Consider the following 19,397-nt stretch of genomic DNA (forward strand, 5'->3'; position numbering starts at 1 on the left):
CTCTCTAAAATCAACAAGCACATCCTTGGATGATGGTTAAAAATATAAATATTTCCCTATGGCACTTTCCATTTATCTTTTAAGAAATAACCCTTCAGTCACCTCATTAGGAAAGACTTTTCTGCATTAGATCCCATGCTAATTCCCTGGCCTGTCCTCTGTGTTCTGTATATGTTGAACATTTCTTTAACAAGAATTATATGATTTTTGTCTTTTTTAAAGATTTATTTATTTATTTTTAGAGAGAGGGGAAGGGAGGGAGAAAGAGAGAGAGAAACATCAATGTGTGGTTACCACTTGTGCACCCCCAGCTGGAGACCTGGCCCACAACCCAGAATGTGCCCCAACTGGGAATCAAACCAGTGACCTCTTGGTTCGCAGGCTGGCACTCAATCCATTGAACCATACCAGCTTGGACTTTTATCTCTTTATAACCTCACTAGTTTGAACTAAGGTATACTAGTTTAAAAAGAAGCCCACAGTTTCTTAACTGTAGCTTCTTCTTGTCCACTATATCATAGGTACTAAGTAAAACAATGTAAAAATTTTCAGTGATTTATATCTCTAATTTACAAAAAAGCAGGCCTATGTGTCTAAAATCAGTTGAAGATCCTCTCAGTAGGATCACTCATGCAGAGAATACCCTCCCTCATCCCTAACAAGGTCTGTGCTTTGGAGAAACCAGACCTCCTAGGGCAGTAGTTCTCAAAGTGTGGGTCCAGGAATAGCCAGATCAACAGCACCTGAGACATTGGTAGAAATGTAAATTCAAAGGCTCTTCAAGAACTACTGAAACAGAACACTGAGGGTGGGCCAAAATTTGTTTTAATGTTCCCTCCAAGTGAGCTAACTCTCACTGAAGTTTGAGATCTACTGTTCTAGGGAATGACTCGTGTAAAAATAATGGAGACAATTACAAATTCTCATATGTTCCCCTGTAGGTTTACAGGCCACAGTGACAACTGATTAAAATGTCCTGCTGCAGGGTAAACAGAGTCTGTCAGGCTCCCCCACCCAGATATCTGGGAAACCAAGACATGCAGCATCCTCATAGCATTGAGAATGGGCCCAATAAGCAGTATTCCCATAAACTTGAGTGGGCTCACATGCGCAGAATCACACTCTGTTATACAATATCTTGGCATCCTGCCGGCTTTGTGTGCATTTAGTATATAAAGGAGTTAAGACTCCCTGCTTGTGTGACATGTAGCCTGCCCTGTGCGTGGCTAGCCCATCCTTGAATAAAGGCATGTCTGGCATTTTCTTCTGTCTGTCTGAGTCTTGCGTGAACCTGCTCAGCCTTGACAGGCTGAATACACCTGCTCTGTTATGAAGTGGGTTCCTCTGATAATTGACATCATATTTGTCTCTTAAATTCAGATCTTCTCTGATCAATAATATAATTCGTGCTTTTTATTCCCATCTTTACACTTTATTACGGGCAGTCTTTAATAGGCAACCATAATGTAAGGAAGTTTTTGTAAAATAAAGTATGTATATTCAAAGAAGTTGAAACATCATGATTTGATCTAAATATGAACTTTTTACAATATTCATGATAGTTGGTCTGATTTTAAAGAGAACAAAGAAAATAGTTTGCATGTACGTAGGAACAAAACAAAATAATATTAAAATCAATTTTTACTTGATGGTGTAAAACATTTTTTTTATCTGCTTTATTTAGTTGCTTGAAAGGCATAGAGGAGTTTCCTCAAAGACAAAAATTGTCTACGTAGCCATTAAATAGTGGTTTCAACATCGAGTCATTTCAGTTGATGGCAACATGATAAAATATTTATATTTAAAAATGTGTACCTAAAATATAGTTTACAGTGAAAAAAGAATACTCAGGTGATTTATTATATCACATAATTTTAAATGCCGTCCATCATGTTTAAGTGATGACTTTGCTGATATGTATTAGTATCTATAATTTTACCTTATTAACAAAGACTATTAAGTACGTTGCCTGAGATGGAGATCAGGACAAAATTAATTTATTGACAGTATTCCCAGATATACTGAAACAACAGCATGTGTATATCTTCATATTGTTTTAGCAACTATTTAAACAATAACATTTAAAATATTGATGTTGCTGACTAATGATTTTTTGTTCAGAAAGAGGTACATTGGCTTCACAACTTCAGATGCTTTTATCTTCTACCATATGTGACTACTCTGTGCATTAATCATGAATTTCCTTTAATTTCGAAGACTGAAAACAAGTAGTACAGACAAAATTACTTAGAGGCATTATCAAAATCAGTATCCACTCTAGGTTAATCTGGGATGTTTATATATATTCCATTTTATTTCTCCTTTTTTCTCTATATTTTCAATATTCAATGCCTCTACAAAGTTAATTTTGAAACAGTGACTCTGTATTAATCTCATTAATATATTTGTATCCTTCTAAATATTTAAATATTTGCTTCTAAATAAAATATTTTATTATCTACCTAAAAAACATATTAGAAAACATTGGTTATATTTCATATCACATGAATTTCTTTTAAGCCTGAAGCTGGTTTTAACTTTCTCACACAAAAGTCAGAATATACAGTGGGAAAGAGTGTCACTATAATAGTAAAATATGGTATTTTAGACTAAAGAGTACAAATTCTTTATTTTATCTCACTTAGGATTAAAATTTATTACATTTTTAATTAGGCCCAAAATAATTTGCTTATTTTAAAATGATTGTGAAGATGAAATTCCTCATATAAAAACAAGCCTTAATTTGCATATGCCTTTCTCCATCAATTGTGTCTTGCTTCACCTTTCAAATGAAATTAATAAAGCTCATGGAAAGGTGGTTAGTACACCTACAGCAATGGATTTAGTTAATATGCTTACTCTCTTTCATAAATTCAATATAAGCTAACTTACAGAGGTTCTTGACTATTTTATAATTTCATATGTAATGCCCAATTTTATCCACTTGTGATATTTTCAGCAGATATAGACATATAAATGCACATCAGACAACCTCTTATATTAAAATTTTATGCACTTTCAGGTTTTTAAATTAAAAATGTTTTCACATGTGTACCTTATATATATCTTATGTATATTAAAAATTTTTCATATGTATATGTGCTTATTAAGTACTGATTTATGCAGAAGAAATAGAATTATATTTCCTTTACCTATAAACTGTGTATCACATCCACGGAAACTGATTGTTTAGAATTTAAGTATATTGCATAAGTAAACATGACTCAAAGGTTTACAGTTAAGATGCAAACACATTTCACTCCAGATATATGGCTATTTTCCTATAGGTTTCTGTGCCTCCCTTAGCACTTAAACAGGACGCTAACATAAAAAGAGCTTAAGTGCCAGGAAAAGAAAGGAGAATGGTTTCTTCAAAATTAGGCCATGCACAAAAAAAAAAACAACAACCACCAAGTTTGAAGAAAATGGTAACATACAATATTTAGTAAGTTTTAGCTGGATATATTTACCAATGACCACTTCCTAAGAAATAGTCCAAAAATATTTGAAATAGTGTCACTAATTTAAAGTAAAAAATCATTTGCATATATAAATGTTATAATATCTGCTTGAGGAAAGAAGGAAACTTGTTAAATTTTGTTTCACATTGAACTTTTCAAAAATATCAAATTCTTATTGTCATAATCTCTATTAAAAGCAATGAACAAGTATTATGGCTAACCTGAAAAGTCTTGTATTAAAACTAAAAAATAAGACTTTTAATTGTGTACTTTTGATTTGAGTCATAATAAAATAAGCAAGGTTTTGGGGATTTTTAATATTATGAAGCAAAATAAATGGAGTGTTAAAATGTAGAAGAAATTAAAATCATGTTGATGTGTTTTTAATGCGGTATATTTCTAATCTTGTGGTTCAAAATGTTGTTGGTGAGCAGTTGCTTACATAAAGATCAACAATTTGATGGAACTTAATACAGTGAAATTTAAATGGAGAAAAGAACAGTAAAGCACATATATTTGGATCAGTTTCTTTAAAAAAGGCCAGTTGACCTTAACATGCCTCATAATATAATTTCAAACATAGATCTCAAGATATATTCAAAAGACTTCTTTTGAATTCGTGATCCTGAATAATGCATTACCAGTCTGTAATCTTCTATCCTCATTTCCAACATATAAACAGCTCTGAACATACTTTAGTCCACTTTTCAATGGAAAAGTATGATGTGGTTGATTATAGAATGTCAGTGTGCAGTGGGACTTTTAATATATGTAAAATCTCATCAGATCTTAACTGTTTGCTTTATATAATAATAATGATAATAATAGTAAAGAATAAACTATTTATTCATGTGCTAGTTTGCTTTTCAACTTTAGCTATATAGTCATGTACTGGAATTATCTTTTCCCTTTCCTCTTCTCTCCCACTCCTTCCACTTTTTTTTAAACTTTTTTCTTTGAGGTGCTAAAAGTTCTGAACTGCTATTTCCCTTTTAGCTTTCTCTTGTGTGAATATTTTCAAAGTTGTTATCAATATGTAACTTTTAAGAAAAAATTCAGATATATTTATATTTAATAAATAATTAAACAGAAGTTATGATAATAATTATGCTTCTATTACCTCACATGTGTGTCTTGTTTTCCCATTTAAAAAGTGAACTCACAGACCTTATCTCATTTTAGCATTGCACAGTCTAGTTGGCCTGATTAGTTTTTCAATTTTGCTTCTGCACTCTGTACCAGGAGCATAGATTGCTTTATTTATTGAGCTCATCAGGAATATTAGCTCCTCTGCTTCAGAAGTGGATGCCTACTGACTCTGTCTAGTAATTCAGAGGACAAATAGGCTATAAACACAGAACAACTGTGTTTCATTCCCAAAGTACCTGTTAGAGTGCAGTATCATTAAGTGTTGCTTGTGGGGAAAAAAAGGCAATTCATTTCATAGTCATTTTCATCTCTGAACACATTCAATAATTAAAATGGTAGAATGTCATAACAAGAGAAAAATAATCTATTTAGCTTCAATATTAACCATAAATCAAAAAAATCTCTTTTGCATACAGAATTTTTAACACTGACATTTTAGTTTTCTAGGTAAGTCATTTCTAAAACATTTACATGTTATATTATATTTTTATAATGAATAGAGTTTCAAAGACTACATTTGAAAGTCTGGTATTGCCATACATACTAAGGATATTTGCATTTATTTTTAAATTCTACTAGTACCACTAAACTATAATAGGCTCCTTCTTCATAGAAATTATATTTGTCAATATATTTTGAATGTCTACTATCAGTATTGGGCAAATTAGTATTAAAAGCTTCGGAAACACAAGTCTTCAAGGAACATAATTACTTTTTAAAAATACTAAGTATAATAAAGAGAGGCAAAGAAGAATTCTGAGCAGTAAATCCTTGCCAAATTTGTGGCACATAGAACACAAATTTAGAAATCTTGGGCATACAGAACTGTCACATAACGGGAGACTTTTTGGTGGCACAGGTTTTAGAGACTGAGCAAAGGTGTGCCAGGTGAGAAAATTGATGAGAATCAGTAACAGCTTAAACAAATGGTTGCCCAACAATTTTAACTACTCTGGAAACTCAAGAAAACAGGAGTAGAGAAGTCTTCTTTCAACAAAGTGGTGTGGTCTTTGGTGATTTTAATTTCAGTTATTCTAGCTTCAAGTTATAAAATATACATTTGGTTTTTGTTTTACAGTTTCCAACCTTTGGTGAAATTTTTGATATTATCCTTCATACCTGTGATCATGTTAACCATACTGATTCTAAAGTCTGTATATGATAATAGCATAGCTGATTTGATTATAATTCTATTCTTATTGTCTGTTGTTCTTCATAATCTTTTTCAGGTAGTTTGGACCCATTGTGTCTTTTGTTTTTTTGTTATTTTAATTGTTTTAAAACATTTTGATTTTGAAATAATTGTAAATATACAGAAGAATTACAAATGTAGTACAGAGAGGTCCTATAAGTATCCTATATAAATACTTCTTACTTAGCTTTTCCCTATGTTACCATCTTACATAAACACAGTACATTTATCAAAGCTAAGAGATTAACCATTGGTAAATGCTGTTAACTAAACTAGCAGACTTTATACACAATTTCCTAATCTTTCCATTGATGGCCCATTTCTGTTCCTGAATATAACCTAGAATACCACATAGAATTTCGTCACAATGTCTCCTTAGTTTTTTCCTAATCTGTGACGTTTTTTCAGTCTTTCCTGTTTTGCTTGAAAATTCTGAAGCATAGTGCTCAGATTTTGTAGAATGACTCTCATTTGAGTGCTCCTAACGTGTGCTTATGAATATACACAGATTATAATTTTTGTGGAAGAATAATGGAGAGATGATGTGCCCTTCTCATCAGGCCATATCAGATGGCACAGGTCAACATGATTTACCAATACTGATGTTAATCCTGAGCATTGGATTAAGATGGTTTCTCACAGCTTTTTCTACTCTAAAGCTAATATTTTCCACTTTCAACATTTATTTGTTAAAGCAATTCAGTAAATCCAAAGATTTTTTTTAAGGTTTTTAAGGCCTAACTCCAGAAAGAGGAGTACTAATGAATTTGTAAATATTTGTTAAAACTATCGCATCAGTTAATATATATTCTTGAGAGGATTATTTGAGGGTACAAAAATATCTTATTTTTCCTTCATGATAGGCTTGCTAATGTCATATTCATCAGTGGATCTTACCAGCAGTACTTACTACTGTGAAGTACTAACAGTGACTTTCTATGACCACATGTCTTCCACATTTTTCCTTTGGAATTCTTCTATAATGAAGATTTGTGCTTTTTCTATAATTTATTTATTTTTTCAATTATAATCAAAATTATTTTGGATTTATAGATATACGGGCTTTTATTTTATTCTTTGAGATATAGTGAACGTTAATTTGTTGTTTTAATTGTTTCGACTAAGCCAACTGAGAGCTCATTGAGGTTGGCTCCTATGTCCTTTTGACATATCAACAATCATTTCTATTTATCTTTTAACCCTTTTTGATTTTATGGCACCACAAGATACTTTATGACATCTTGTGTTTCTATTTTTCCAGCACTAAAATCAGTCATTTTTTCAAGGTATCATGATTCTGTTGGATTTTAAGGTATCGTGATTTTATTGGAGAGTAACATTTAGAAAACAAGAAATGAGATCTAGAGGCGTTCCTCACTACTGGTTTGCCACTGCTTATCTGCTTCTCTCAAGAAAAAGATCAAGAATGTATATAACTCCCCTGGCTGTTGCAGCTCAGTTGGTTGGGCATCATCCTGTAAACAAGTAGGTCACTTATTTGATTCCCAGGCAGGGCACATGCCTGGTTTGCAGGTTCGGTCCCCATTTGGATGACTGCAAGAGGTAACTGATCAATCTTTCTCTCTCTCATTGATGTTTCTCTCCCTCTCTTTCTACTTCCCTTTCCCTCTCTCTGGAATAAATTTTAAAAAAGAAAAAAATAATACATATATTCATTATATACAAATACATAAATGTCTATATTTATATATTGGTTTAACTATCATATCTATTAAAATAAGAATGATTTTACTAATATTTTGTTAAAGATTTTGCATTTCTATTCATGAAAGTTATTTTCTGTAGTTTTCTCTTAGTGCTTTTATCTGCTTTTGATATTAGGGCAATCTTTACTATTCTATTTCCTAGAAGATATTATGTGAAATTTGTACAGAGAGCTCTTATAAGTACCCTACATAAATACTCTTTGCTTAGCTTCTCCAATATTTATTTCTTAAATGTTTAACAGAATTTGCCTGTGCAGTCATGTAAGTCTGGAGTTATCTTTTTTTTTTTTAAAGCTAAGAACTAAATTCTTTTAATATAAATAGGACTACTCAGGTTATTTACTTCTTTGGTGAGTTTAGATAGTGTGTACTTGTCAAGGAATTAGTTAATTATAGCTCAATTGTCCAATTTACAAGCATATGCTTGTCAGCAGTGTTTCCTATCATCCTTTGAATGTCTGAGATATTGGAAAGGTTCTCCAGATATTAGATGTATAAAATATCATATTAAAGCATATGTATTTTATTACTTAACTAATGGAAAGCTAGTAAATATTTCTGAGAAAGAAAGAAGTGATAAAACAAAAAGATTTTTTAAAGTAATATGGTAACAGAATTGGAGCTTAGGAGGTTGTTTAAATTATACCACTTATGTTGTTGTAATTAGCCAAATGTAGGTGACTAAAGTCTTGTCATGAGAATGTAAAGAGAGGGAAACTTGTTAGAGATATAATGTGAATAATCTCAACTTTGTTTCTTAATGTTCAAAATTTTCTTCTTTTTCTATTTTTATTACCAAATCTAATTTGAACATAATAAAATTGTGTACTGCTCAATAGCTGCAATGAGATTTATTAGATTAATGTATTAGTTTTCTATAGCTGCTGTGACTAATTATAACATATTTAGTGGTTTAAAACAACACAAATTTATTGTCTCAAAATTCTGTAGATCAGAAGTCTGATGTGGACCTCACTGGCTAAGATTAAGACATCATCACAATGCATTCCTTTTAGAGGGAGGCTCTAGAATCCATTTCCTTATTATTATTTTTTTTATTTTGAGTGCCCCATTTTCAACTTTGAAAGTGTGTTATAAAATTTTGTAGCAGTGTATCTCGGTTGGTACTGGAAAAAAACTTGTAGTTTAGGGACTTTATTTTATTATATGTGAAGTTCTAATTAATTTTAGGATTTATAGTATACAATAAATAGCAAGAGAATTAGAGAGAGGGAGCACTTTTCAATATACATTTTTCTGTAAAATTTACTTACCTATTTGAATATTAAAACAGATTTCTTTCTCTTTGTGATGCAAAGATAGTGTCACTACTGTGATTTCTTTCTTATTTTTGCTACTGTACTAATACATTATTTTAAAATACTGTGACTAGCACAAAAAAATTTACACAAAAGGGTGAATTTAAAAAAATTAAATATTCAAAATGGCTATTATATGAGTACCAAATTAAGTGCAAAATAGTATTATAAATATATTGATAATTTTAAAATATTATAGGGTTTAGAAGTAAGAATTGACTTCAGTTTATGTAGTTTATTACCATGAAATTATTTTAAAAAATTAAACAACTTACTATTTATAAGTAACTGTGCTAGTTGCTTTAAGTGATAAACATTATTTATAATGTGATATCTAGTATGCACAATGTTAAATCTCTTTAAGTATAGAGGATATATACTCCTCAAAATTCAAGAACATTAATTATGTTTGTATAGTACTTAATGCTTTATAAAGTTTTCATGCTTATCACTTTTTAAATTTTCACAAGAATCTTGTGTACAATTAATTTTATTCCATTTTACTTTGGGGATGACTAGAATTTGGGTGTGTATTACTGAAGACCATTTTAACTACTAAAAGACATAAACTCTGAAATCCTAGAGTTCATTCAATAGACATTTATTTATTGCTCATTGTACTTCTGATGGCACCTGGAAGAATAACATACGAGGGTAGGTTTTTTGGTTCACATAGACATTCTGAAATGTAGGCTGATGGAGGCTCTGCCTCTTAATATGTGGTTTCTGATTTCATACTAAATAGTAATATCCATTCAGGAGATAAGGCAAGGTGAAGGGAAATTTATGGGAAGTTTTTATTGGATAGAACTGGAAGAGTTGGACTCATGACTGCCCATATTTCATTGGCTACTACTTCATTAAATGGTCATCAAAAGACTACAAAGGATTCTAAAAAATATATAGTCCAAATTTTATGTCGAGAACTTGGGAAAAATAATTTAAAGACAAATATTCTGTCGCAGAAATGGTGAGTACCTTATTCAATGCCATAAAGCTAGTAGAGATAAGACTGGCAACTGTTTTCTGATCCAGTGAAAAGGGCATCTACCTTTTAATAATTTATTTGGTCTTTTTAGAGATTTCCAGCTAGTAAAGATGATTCAATTCTGTTATTCTGTTTGATTCACACAACCATTCTTGGTGAAAGTGAAATGATTAACATAGAAATTTGTGTCATATAGTATTAACCAAACAAATTGTTCGAGCATTAAAGTGGGCATGAACCTTGTTTAATCATTTGCCAGCTGTTAATTCTGGCAAATTACTTAGACTTTATCATCTGTAATTTACTTAAAGCATAAAATACTACCAACAGACACACTTTGGCAAATATATAACACACATGGTGGGGCAAAAGTAGGCTTACAGTTTTCATATGGAAAAGTAATACAAGAATTAACAAGCAATAATAAAGAATAAACTGTTTCATATACTCACAACTGCAAACCTACTTTGCCCCACATTGCATAACAAACATGTGCAAAGCATCTAGACAGATAGATGGGAAAAGCAAATGAAAACTTTAGATTGACTTGAATGTGTCTATGGTAAAATAATTTATGACAAAATTTACACTGAAATTTAAGGGAAAAAATTATCTCTTTCACTAGTCATGGAGCAGTTAAATATTTGTATAAAACAAAATGAACATCAATTCCATTAATTCCTATCTCAAACTATAAATAGAAACAAAGTTGAGATAAATTATAGACAATAAAAAACATAAAACAATATTTCTAGAATTAAATTTTCTACAATATCTTCATGATCTTGGGATAGATAAAATTTCTTAGACTACAAAAACACTAGATATAAAAAAATATTTTGGATGTTGTTAAAATTAGAGACTTCTTTTTGTGAAAGGGCACCCTGTTAAGGATGCAAAGACAAATCTCATAGTAGAAGATAAAAGCAATAAGCATATTTGACACAGATTATGAATTTCAAATATATTCCTGAAAATAGTCAAATAATAAACAAAACAACAAAAATGGCAACAAATTGATGTGTACACATTGTGTCAGAGAATATTCCAGTTGTCAGTAAGGATTTAGAATTTGTCACAACACACTTATTAGGAAGATGCAAATTATAGTCTCAATAATATGTTTATATACATTCACCATAATGGCTACAATTAAAAGTACTACAAGTTACAAGTATTAATGAGGGTGTGGAGGACCAGGAGCCTGCATATATTAGTATACATGTCTTGGAAAACTAGATGTCTGTAAAAGGTAAATATGCATTTGGTAGCTGGTCTCCAAAGATGGTCTCCAAGTAAACAGTGACTATTGAATTCAGACTTTGCATTCCTCCTCCTGCAATCAGACCTTCCCTTTGTGACTGGCTGAAACAATTGAATGAGACAAGTGTGATATTTTAAGATTTTTGAGTGCTGGTCATCAGAAGCCATGGAATGTCATCCTCAACCTCCCAAAATGCTCACTGTTGGGACACTCCCTCTCAGAGCCCAGTGTACATTGTGTGAGAAGCCAAAAAATACTTAGAAGCAGAAGTGATGTATAAGTGATTTGTGAACACCTAGATGAGCTTCCAATTGGTGACCAGCATTAACTGTCAGTTATGTGATAAGGCCATTTTTTATAGCAATCTAGTTCATTTAAACCTTGAAATGGTTCCAGACACAATCTAAAGGCATCAGCAATAATGAAAACAACACACCTAAGCCAGTAATATCATTGTTAAATAAATTCCTGAGATTATGCATACATCCACCAGAACAGATGCTTAAGAATATTCATAGCAACACTTCTTATAATATTTTAAAATATAAAACAATTAAAATGTCTATTAAGAAAGAACAGATAAATTATATCAAAAAATTTTAAACCAAAGCTACTAATAGATACATGAGAAATTTTATAGACATTATATTCCAGTGAAAGAAGCTATATCCAAAACAGTATGATTTTGTATTAGTATAAAGTTCAAGTACAGGTAAAATTAGTTGATAGTGTTTGAAGTCAGAATAAGGGTTATGTTTGGTCCTTGGGAGACAGGATTGACTGAGAAGGAGCACTTGAAAACTTTCCTGTGTAAGTGTATATATAAATATCCATTGAACTGCACACTAAAAATTAATGCATTTAATTCAGTTTACTGCATGCTTGCTATGTATTTCATTAAAATGTTTTTAAAGGAAAAATATATCACAAGGACATATACCAGTGTTTGGAATAAAAATATGTATCCTGTACTTTTGTTTCTCACTCCTTTGTGTTTTATAAACAAGAACATTAAATCTCAGGTTAAGGAGTCAAGGAGGCCTGATATGAGAAATCTTAGAAATAAAATAATGGCAATGAGGATAGAAGTGAAGAAGGGATTGCTAAAATATAGTGACTGGCCTTGGGGAGAGAATAAAAAAATATTACCTACGCAATGTGTTACACAGATAATGGAGAGAAAGGTGATGTTGAAACATGCACGGGAATGGGACGTTGAAAATTTTATGAATTTGTGTTAAAGCCTGAAGCACTTGTGGCGGCTCTAGACTATTCAGTGAAATGTAAAGTCCACAATAGAAATTGAAGGCCATGAGAGAGTAACGATGCTGTAACTACAGTGATCACTTTTGAATCATCTGTGTATTTGACAATTTTAAATTTGTAATAATGGCTTGAGATCTATCTGTAAGGGGCATAGTGGGAGACTTCCAGTAAACATACTATATATTTTATATGTTCTTCTTTCCCAGACCTTAATAATTTGGTATTGGATGAATAAAAGTATTATCTTGCAAAATCAAAGAAAATTGGAGAGGGGAAAATGAACAAAATATTTAAAATGTCTTGGAAAGTAGAAACTAGAAAGAAGACTACAAATTGACTTAAGAGAACTGAAAAAGTTACAGTCTACGCATGAAAAGTTGGGGGGGTCATCTCGAAATCAGTTTTTGAGTAGAATCTGTGAGATATTAAAAACTTAAAGAAAACAGAATATTTCCTACCAATTAGCCAGATACCTAAATCTCTATGTCCTGTATAAGAAAGCAGGCTTTTCTCACAGGAAAAATAGAGCCAGAGGTCTCCACACATTACAGGACAGCAAACTCACAGAAGGCAGGCATGTATATGGGGTTTGAAGTTGTAGTTAATGATACTAGATAAATTTTAACTATTGAAATTTGTCATCCCTTTCTCCTTTTTATTTTCTTAACAAAAGTGGACAGACGTGTAATCCATTCTCCCCATTCCTGCACCTTGCAAAAATGGAACTGTGGAGAACAAGCACCATCACATCTGAGACATGAGCAAATGAAAAGATTGAATCACTTAAAACCCAACAAACACCACTGGTTGGCACACCTTTGCACATACCTTTCACATATAGAGTTTCCAATCAGTCATTCACTGCTTCAGTCTTAAATACAAAGGAGAGCTGAAGTTCACTCAACATTTAAGTAGATTCTCCTACTGAAAGAGAATGAAGAAAGTACATTAAAGAAACAAACCACATAATCAAAAGGAAGAAGGGTGATGTTGGGAATAGAACAAAAGAGTAAACTGAATATATTCAGAGAGATACAATATTTTGCTTCCATAAAACAAGATTTTGGGGAAGACAAAAACCTTTAAAGATTCAAAACAGGTTAATTAAATTTAGAAATACAATTAGTGAAAAGGTTCAAAGATAATAGAGCAAAGAAAGAGAAAGAAAAAAGGCATGAAAAACAAAAAGTATAAACGAATTAAATCAGGAAACCAAAAGCAAAACAAATATGGTTTTCATATTTAATAATGTAATATAACAGGAATATATTTCATAGACTGGCATAGGTGAAATAATCACAAGTAGAATTGTATGTTTTTATATCTATAGAGATACAAAATATAACATAGCTAGATATGAAAAGACTAACAATTTTATATCTCTGTAGGCTTCCTTATGAATCAACCAACAGATACTGATTCAGAAAATAAAACATGAAACATCCAATAAAGGAGAATAGTAGAGGAAAGTCCCAGAATCACAACTATCAGTCTTGGAAATCTTTTTACCATTCAGATTAGAAAAGGAAAACTGTGGCCTCTGAAAATCAGAGATTATCTGAGATATTTAGGTATTAGTAAAATGTAAGATATTTCTATATATTTTTGAGAATCTGATGCCACAAATTAAGGGAAATATAGTAACTGATAGAAAATTAAGCACATGGAAATAAAGAAATTGTTAACTCCATGAAAAATAACAATAAATACATTATTGAGAATAGGTAGTTCAGAACTAAATAACGTTACAAAATTTTCATAGAAAAGTATTTAGTTAGAAAAACAAACAGGAAGTAAAAGACATATTGTTTATCTTTCTATTACATAATTTAATACAATGAGAATATATCTCATAGGCTGATATTAGTGGCTCAGCAATTATTTTGAACATAGAATTTAAAGTTTACATTGTAGGTGTTTGAAATAGTCTAGGAGAGAAAATGTAATTTACAATATAAGAATTCTTTCCCATTACATGTAGTAGTAGGATAGCAAAAAAGAGTAAGCCACTTGCAGTATATTCATTTGCTTGGTTCTATTTCATGTATAGTGTTCATATTACCACACAGATTGGTATTTGACAAATTACCATCAATACAAATAAAAATATATATAAGTCTAAGGTGACAGGGTCATTTCTGAGTATAAATTTCTGTCTTTGTATTTTCTTTTTAAATCAACACTAGGTACAGGGAAACATATGAGATATATTTGAGATAAAGTAAACGTTTAAATAACTAGAGGTTCTAGAGTTCCAAGATTGGAAAACATATTAGAAAGCTCATTGTAAAAAGATTATCTTCACATACTGTAAAGATGTAAAGATGTCAATTCTCTTCCATTATATCTAAAGATTTAATTCATTAATAATATCAATATATTGTTTATGTAAATGCATGTGCCTCTTCTTCAACAGTTGAAACCCCTTGTGATTACATTGGGCCCACCTGGATAATTCAGGATAATCTCCACAAATTAATTGATTAGCAACTTTAATTGCATCTGCATCATGGCATATTCACACATCATGATAACATACAACCATCAGGAAAAATGAACTACATGAAACAACATGGATGATTAATGCAGGCATAATATTGAGCAAAAGATTTCAAGTAAAAGAAATACATATTGTATCATTCTATTTATGTAAATAAAGTTCAAAAACTGTTAAGACAAAACTCAGGTACTAAAATTTATAATAGCAGTTACTTTTGGCAAGATTATTTACCTGGAAAGAAGAATAAAGACTTCTAAGGTTTCTGATCATATCTTAAATCCAGTTGAGATCCTGAAAAGAGCCAATATTCTAAATAATTTAAATATTTATTGAACTGTTTGCTTCAGATTTATAAATTTGATTATGTGGGTATTATATATTACAGCTCAAAATTTTTTAAATCTCATGTAAACCTAGAAAATATGAAATACTAAATTAATCTTAAGTTTTTTAGGAAAGGTCTGGTAGAGGAATTGAGAGTCCTAAAACATGAGTATATATAAAAATACATTTGAAAACAGCCTGATACTCAGGTTTAATTTTGGTACTTTCTTATATAACAATCCTTAAGTTTCCCATTCTTCTGTTTTTCACATGTCCTACTATTATAGTTTTTACCCAGGCAAAGATAGATACATAGACCTTACTGTTGGTACATGGCCTGTGGTGTCCTTCTTCTTGTAGGTTTAATGTTATACTTGGAATTGGATTTCCTTGGAACCTCTACAGCAGAAGACAAAAATCTGTTTAGGGCTAACTTTCTGCCTGCTCTTCTCTTCTCAACACTCCTTCCCATGCCCAGAGAAGAATGTGTCCTTTTGATGAGTTTCACCGATTGTTAAAAAGTCATTAAAAAGTAACATGAAGATTGCTAGTGTCAGCTCTTAGAACATAGTACTAAAAGAGTTGACACAGCCAGAAATCAACTTTTTGGAGTGTGGAGGGAATTTACCACGCAACATGTGGCAGCTGTTAAGATTTTGTAGAAGCCTTGGGAACCTGTGAAATGCATCTCAGACTGAAAATGTGTTGTGTCTTGCTGGGTGGATCTATCTCAATGCAGCAGTGGTATCACCTTTAAATTTGCCTGTTTGTGTCTCTCTAACATTGCTCCATTATTTCTCGTGACTAAGTAGACATTGAATAAATGCACTGAAAATATTTTGAGTTCTCTTTGGAATGATAGATACAGGAATCATTCATGTGTTTCTCTACAAAATACTTATTGAATCCCCATTATTTGTCAGGCACTATTATCATTGAAGCTAGTTTCTGAAAGGAAGCAGAGAGATAGGCTGTTACTCACAGTAAGGTACATGGTGGAGGAAGAATATGTTTTGTCACAAAATATGCAAGATATTTTATGTTTACGTGTTCATGTAAAGAGCCAGTAAAAAAGTGAGAGTTTGAAGAATAAGAGATTTGCAAAAATTTGTCAGATTTCTGGAGTGAAGTGGAGGCTAGCATAGATGGTGGGCTTGATCTAGAGCAAAGAACATACACCCTATCTATTAGATAGGAAAGAACGATAGGGGAACAGATGGATGGAAGAGTTGTCATAGAAAACAAGAAGTCTCTCTAAAAGCACGGAGGAATGATTATGTGCTTGATAGATTCCATCTTCTCAGTCAATTAAAAGTCATCTACTCAGAGCAAGTGGAAAGGTAGTGGGTTGAGGAAATTGAGTAAGTGAAGGTCTGAAATGGCCTTAGAGAATAATGGGACATTGAATTTGTTGGGAAAACAAACAATTACCAGGTAGCTCTAGAAAGCCATAAAGGTTGGAGACTGGAAATTTTGGTTCGAGAATCTATTATATACTTAATGGTATTTTCTTCTGGTCAGGCTTAGCTAGCTGCCTTGTTAAAGACTTGAAAATGCATGTATTTGATTACTCAGAATTTGCAGTTTTATGTACATCAGTTGTGGGGGAGGATATGAACTCAATTGAAGTGGTCCACAAAAAGAATAACTTATAAAGGAAGAGAAGAATATATGACAGGGTTTATAGATTGAGAGAAATGAGAAAAGTTAGAAACTGGATATTTGAAAATTTTAAGGAATGACTCCAGAGTTAATAATTAGGAAGGATGAAAAGAACATTTTTATTGTCAAATATTAATTTTAACTTTAAGATTTTCAAATATAAGATTCATTCAAAATATTTATTGATTATCTCCTGTATGTGAAATTGGCCTTAGCATTATAGAAATTAAGGTGGAACATTTTTTCTGTTCTTATGAAGCCAAGATCCTAGCCAAGTGAATAAGAAAAAAATAAAAGAATAATTTGGTTTGGTAGTCTCTATTACAGAGATGTACGGGGGAAAGAGAACACTTTTTGGCTCTCTCAACCAGGGCATTTATTTAAACAATACCACACAGACAGTGTTAGGCATTTATGTGCTGTCCAATTGGGAGAGTCAATCATCGGCTTATAACGCAGGAAGGCACTTCTATTGCTCCATGGAATGAGAACTAATCCCTACCATCACCACAGCATAGGCAGGGCACAGTATGCTGACCCTGAGTATGGAGCTGGGATCAGAAACCTGCAGGATCACAAAGATACAAAGCCACTCGAAAGCTAACTGGTATTAAGTAGCCAGCTATGTCACAGAAAGTGTTAGAGGCAGTCAATCAACTTGCAATTTGAATGATTGAAACTGTATTTTTCATCTGTCTTGGAGATACTTATTAACAACAACTGAAAATATAGGTCATATGCAATGGAGGGATATCCCAGTAAAATTTTGCTTATGGAAAAAAATTGAGAAATTGATATATGAGAAGGAACAAAACTTAGAAAAGATCTAAATATGATCAGAATAAAGAAATTTTCCTTTTGTACACTAAATTAAAGATTTTTTCTAATTCCTTATTCAAAAAATAATTATAAATTATTGCTAGAACACAAAGGTATTGAATTTGGAGATTTTAGATATGTTTATGCTTATATTATCAGTAGTGTAATGTGTTTGTAGTCTGTTTATGTGTTATTCATACTCAAGTATATTTTTATTGACTCTAAAATCTCTAACTCTTCTTGATATTGTTATTTAATAAGTATCAGAAGTGTGTCAATCTACCTAGCTTTATTGTCTAAAGTGAGAACATTTTATTGTTCTCACAAACTTTGGGAGATAAGGAATTCAGACAGGATACATGAGATATGCCCAGAAAAAGTCCAGCCATTATTAATACAGAGAATGGTTTGTGCAACCTTGATGTAACCTGGCAGCCAAGGACAGTGGACTGGAGTGCGCATGCATGATCAATGATGACTTCACTGTACTGGTCAGTGGGGGCAGTAGGTACAGTTGAGTGAGCATGTGTACTGCATGGTCATCACATTCAAAATGACTGAGCAACTACAGCAGCAAATCTGCACCAAATTTCATGTTAAGCTTGAAAGTTCCTCTGTGGAAACTATTCAGATGAATCAGAAGGATTTCAGGGAGAAAGCAAGCAATGAATGTAGCACAAATAAATTTGTGACACAAACACTTCCAAGATGGTCAAGAATCTGTTGAAAGAGATCCAGATTCTGGGAGGCCTGCAAAAAGCAGAACTGCTGAGAATGTTGAATGTGTACGGGCTGCAATCAACAAAGATCAGTGACTGATGACAGTGTGAGAACTAGAAGCCGATCTGGGGATTCCAAAACTACTGTGTCCGAGATTCTGACACAGGATCTTGGCATGAAACTAAAATCACCTTTGAAAGGGAAGACATTTCAGACTGTTGATGAAGTTCGGGAAAATATGATGGGGCAGCTGATGGTGATTCCAACAAAGGATTTTGCAGAGTATTTTGAACAGTTGAAGAGATGTTAGGAGAACTATGTGAGGTCCCAGGTTCCTACTTTAAAGGAGACTGCTGCATCATTGTTCTGTGTACACTGTTTCTTATATCTTGTATCTTCTTCAGTAAATGTCTCGATTTTTCATAGTACATGGCTGGATGCTCTCTGTACAGAACTCGTAGCTAGGCTGCTTGATTCTATTCCACAATGCCTTGGAGTACAGATGGAAGACTTGAAGCCTAGTGGTTAGAATTCTGAACTCTATACTTTATTCACATGTCCAGTGGTTGATTCTGGTTCTTAGATAGAAGTCCCCAGTTCTCTTCATGTGCTTATTTTGTGAAAGCTAATTTTGGCTTTCCCTCAGCATGGTGGCTGGTACCCAGTGGCAAATGTGGAGACAGAGACAGAGACAGAGATAGAGAGAGAGAGAGAGAAAAGGAGAGAGAGGGAGAGGGAGAGAGAGAGAGAGAAGATAAAGTGAGAAGTCATATCACCCTGATGTCCTAGACTCGGAAGTAATGCAGCATCAATTCTGTATGTTCCTTCAGACACAGAATATTACACAGGTTCAAATGGAAGAGAGATTCTGCTCATTTCTGGAAGATCATACAGAGTGGGGCAAAAGTAGGTTTACAGTTGTTCGTATGGAAAATAATATAATATTAACAAATAATAATATAAAAATAAACTCTGTGTTTCACATAATCACAACTATAAGTTTACT

This window comes from Desmodus rotundus, chromosome 11 (assembly GCF_022682495.2).
Source record: "Desmodus rotundus isolate HL8 chromosome 11, HLdesRot8A.1, whole genome shotgun sequence".
Classification (NCBI taxonomy): Eukaryota; Metazoa; Chordata; class Mammalia; order Chiroptera; family Phyllostomidae; genus Desmodus; species Desmodus rotundus.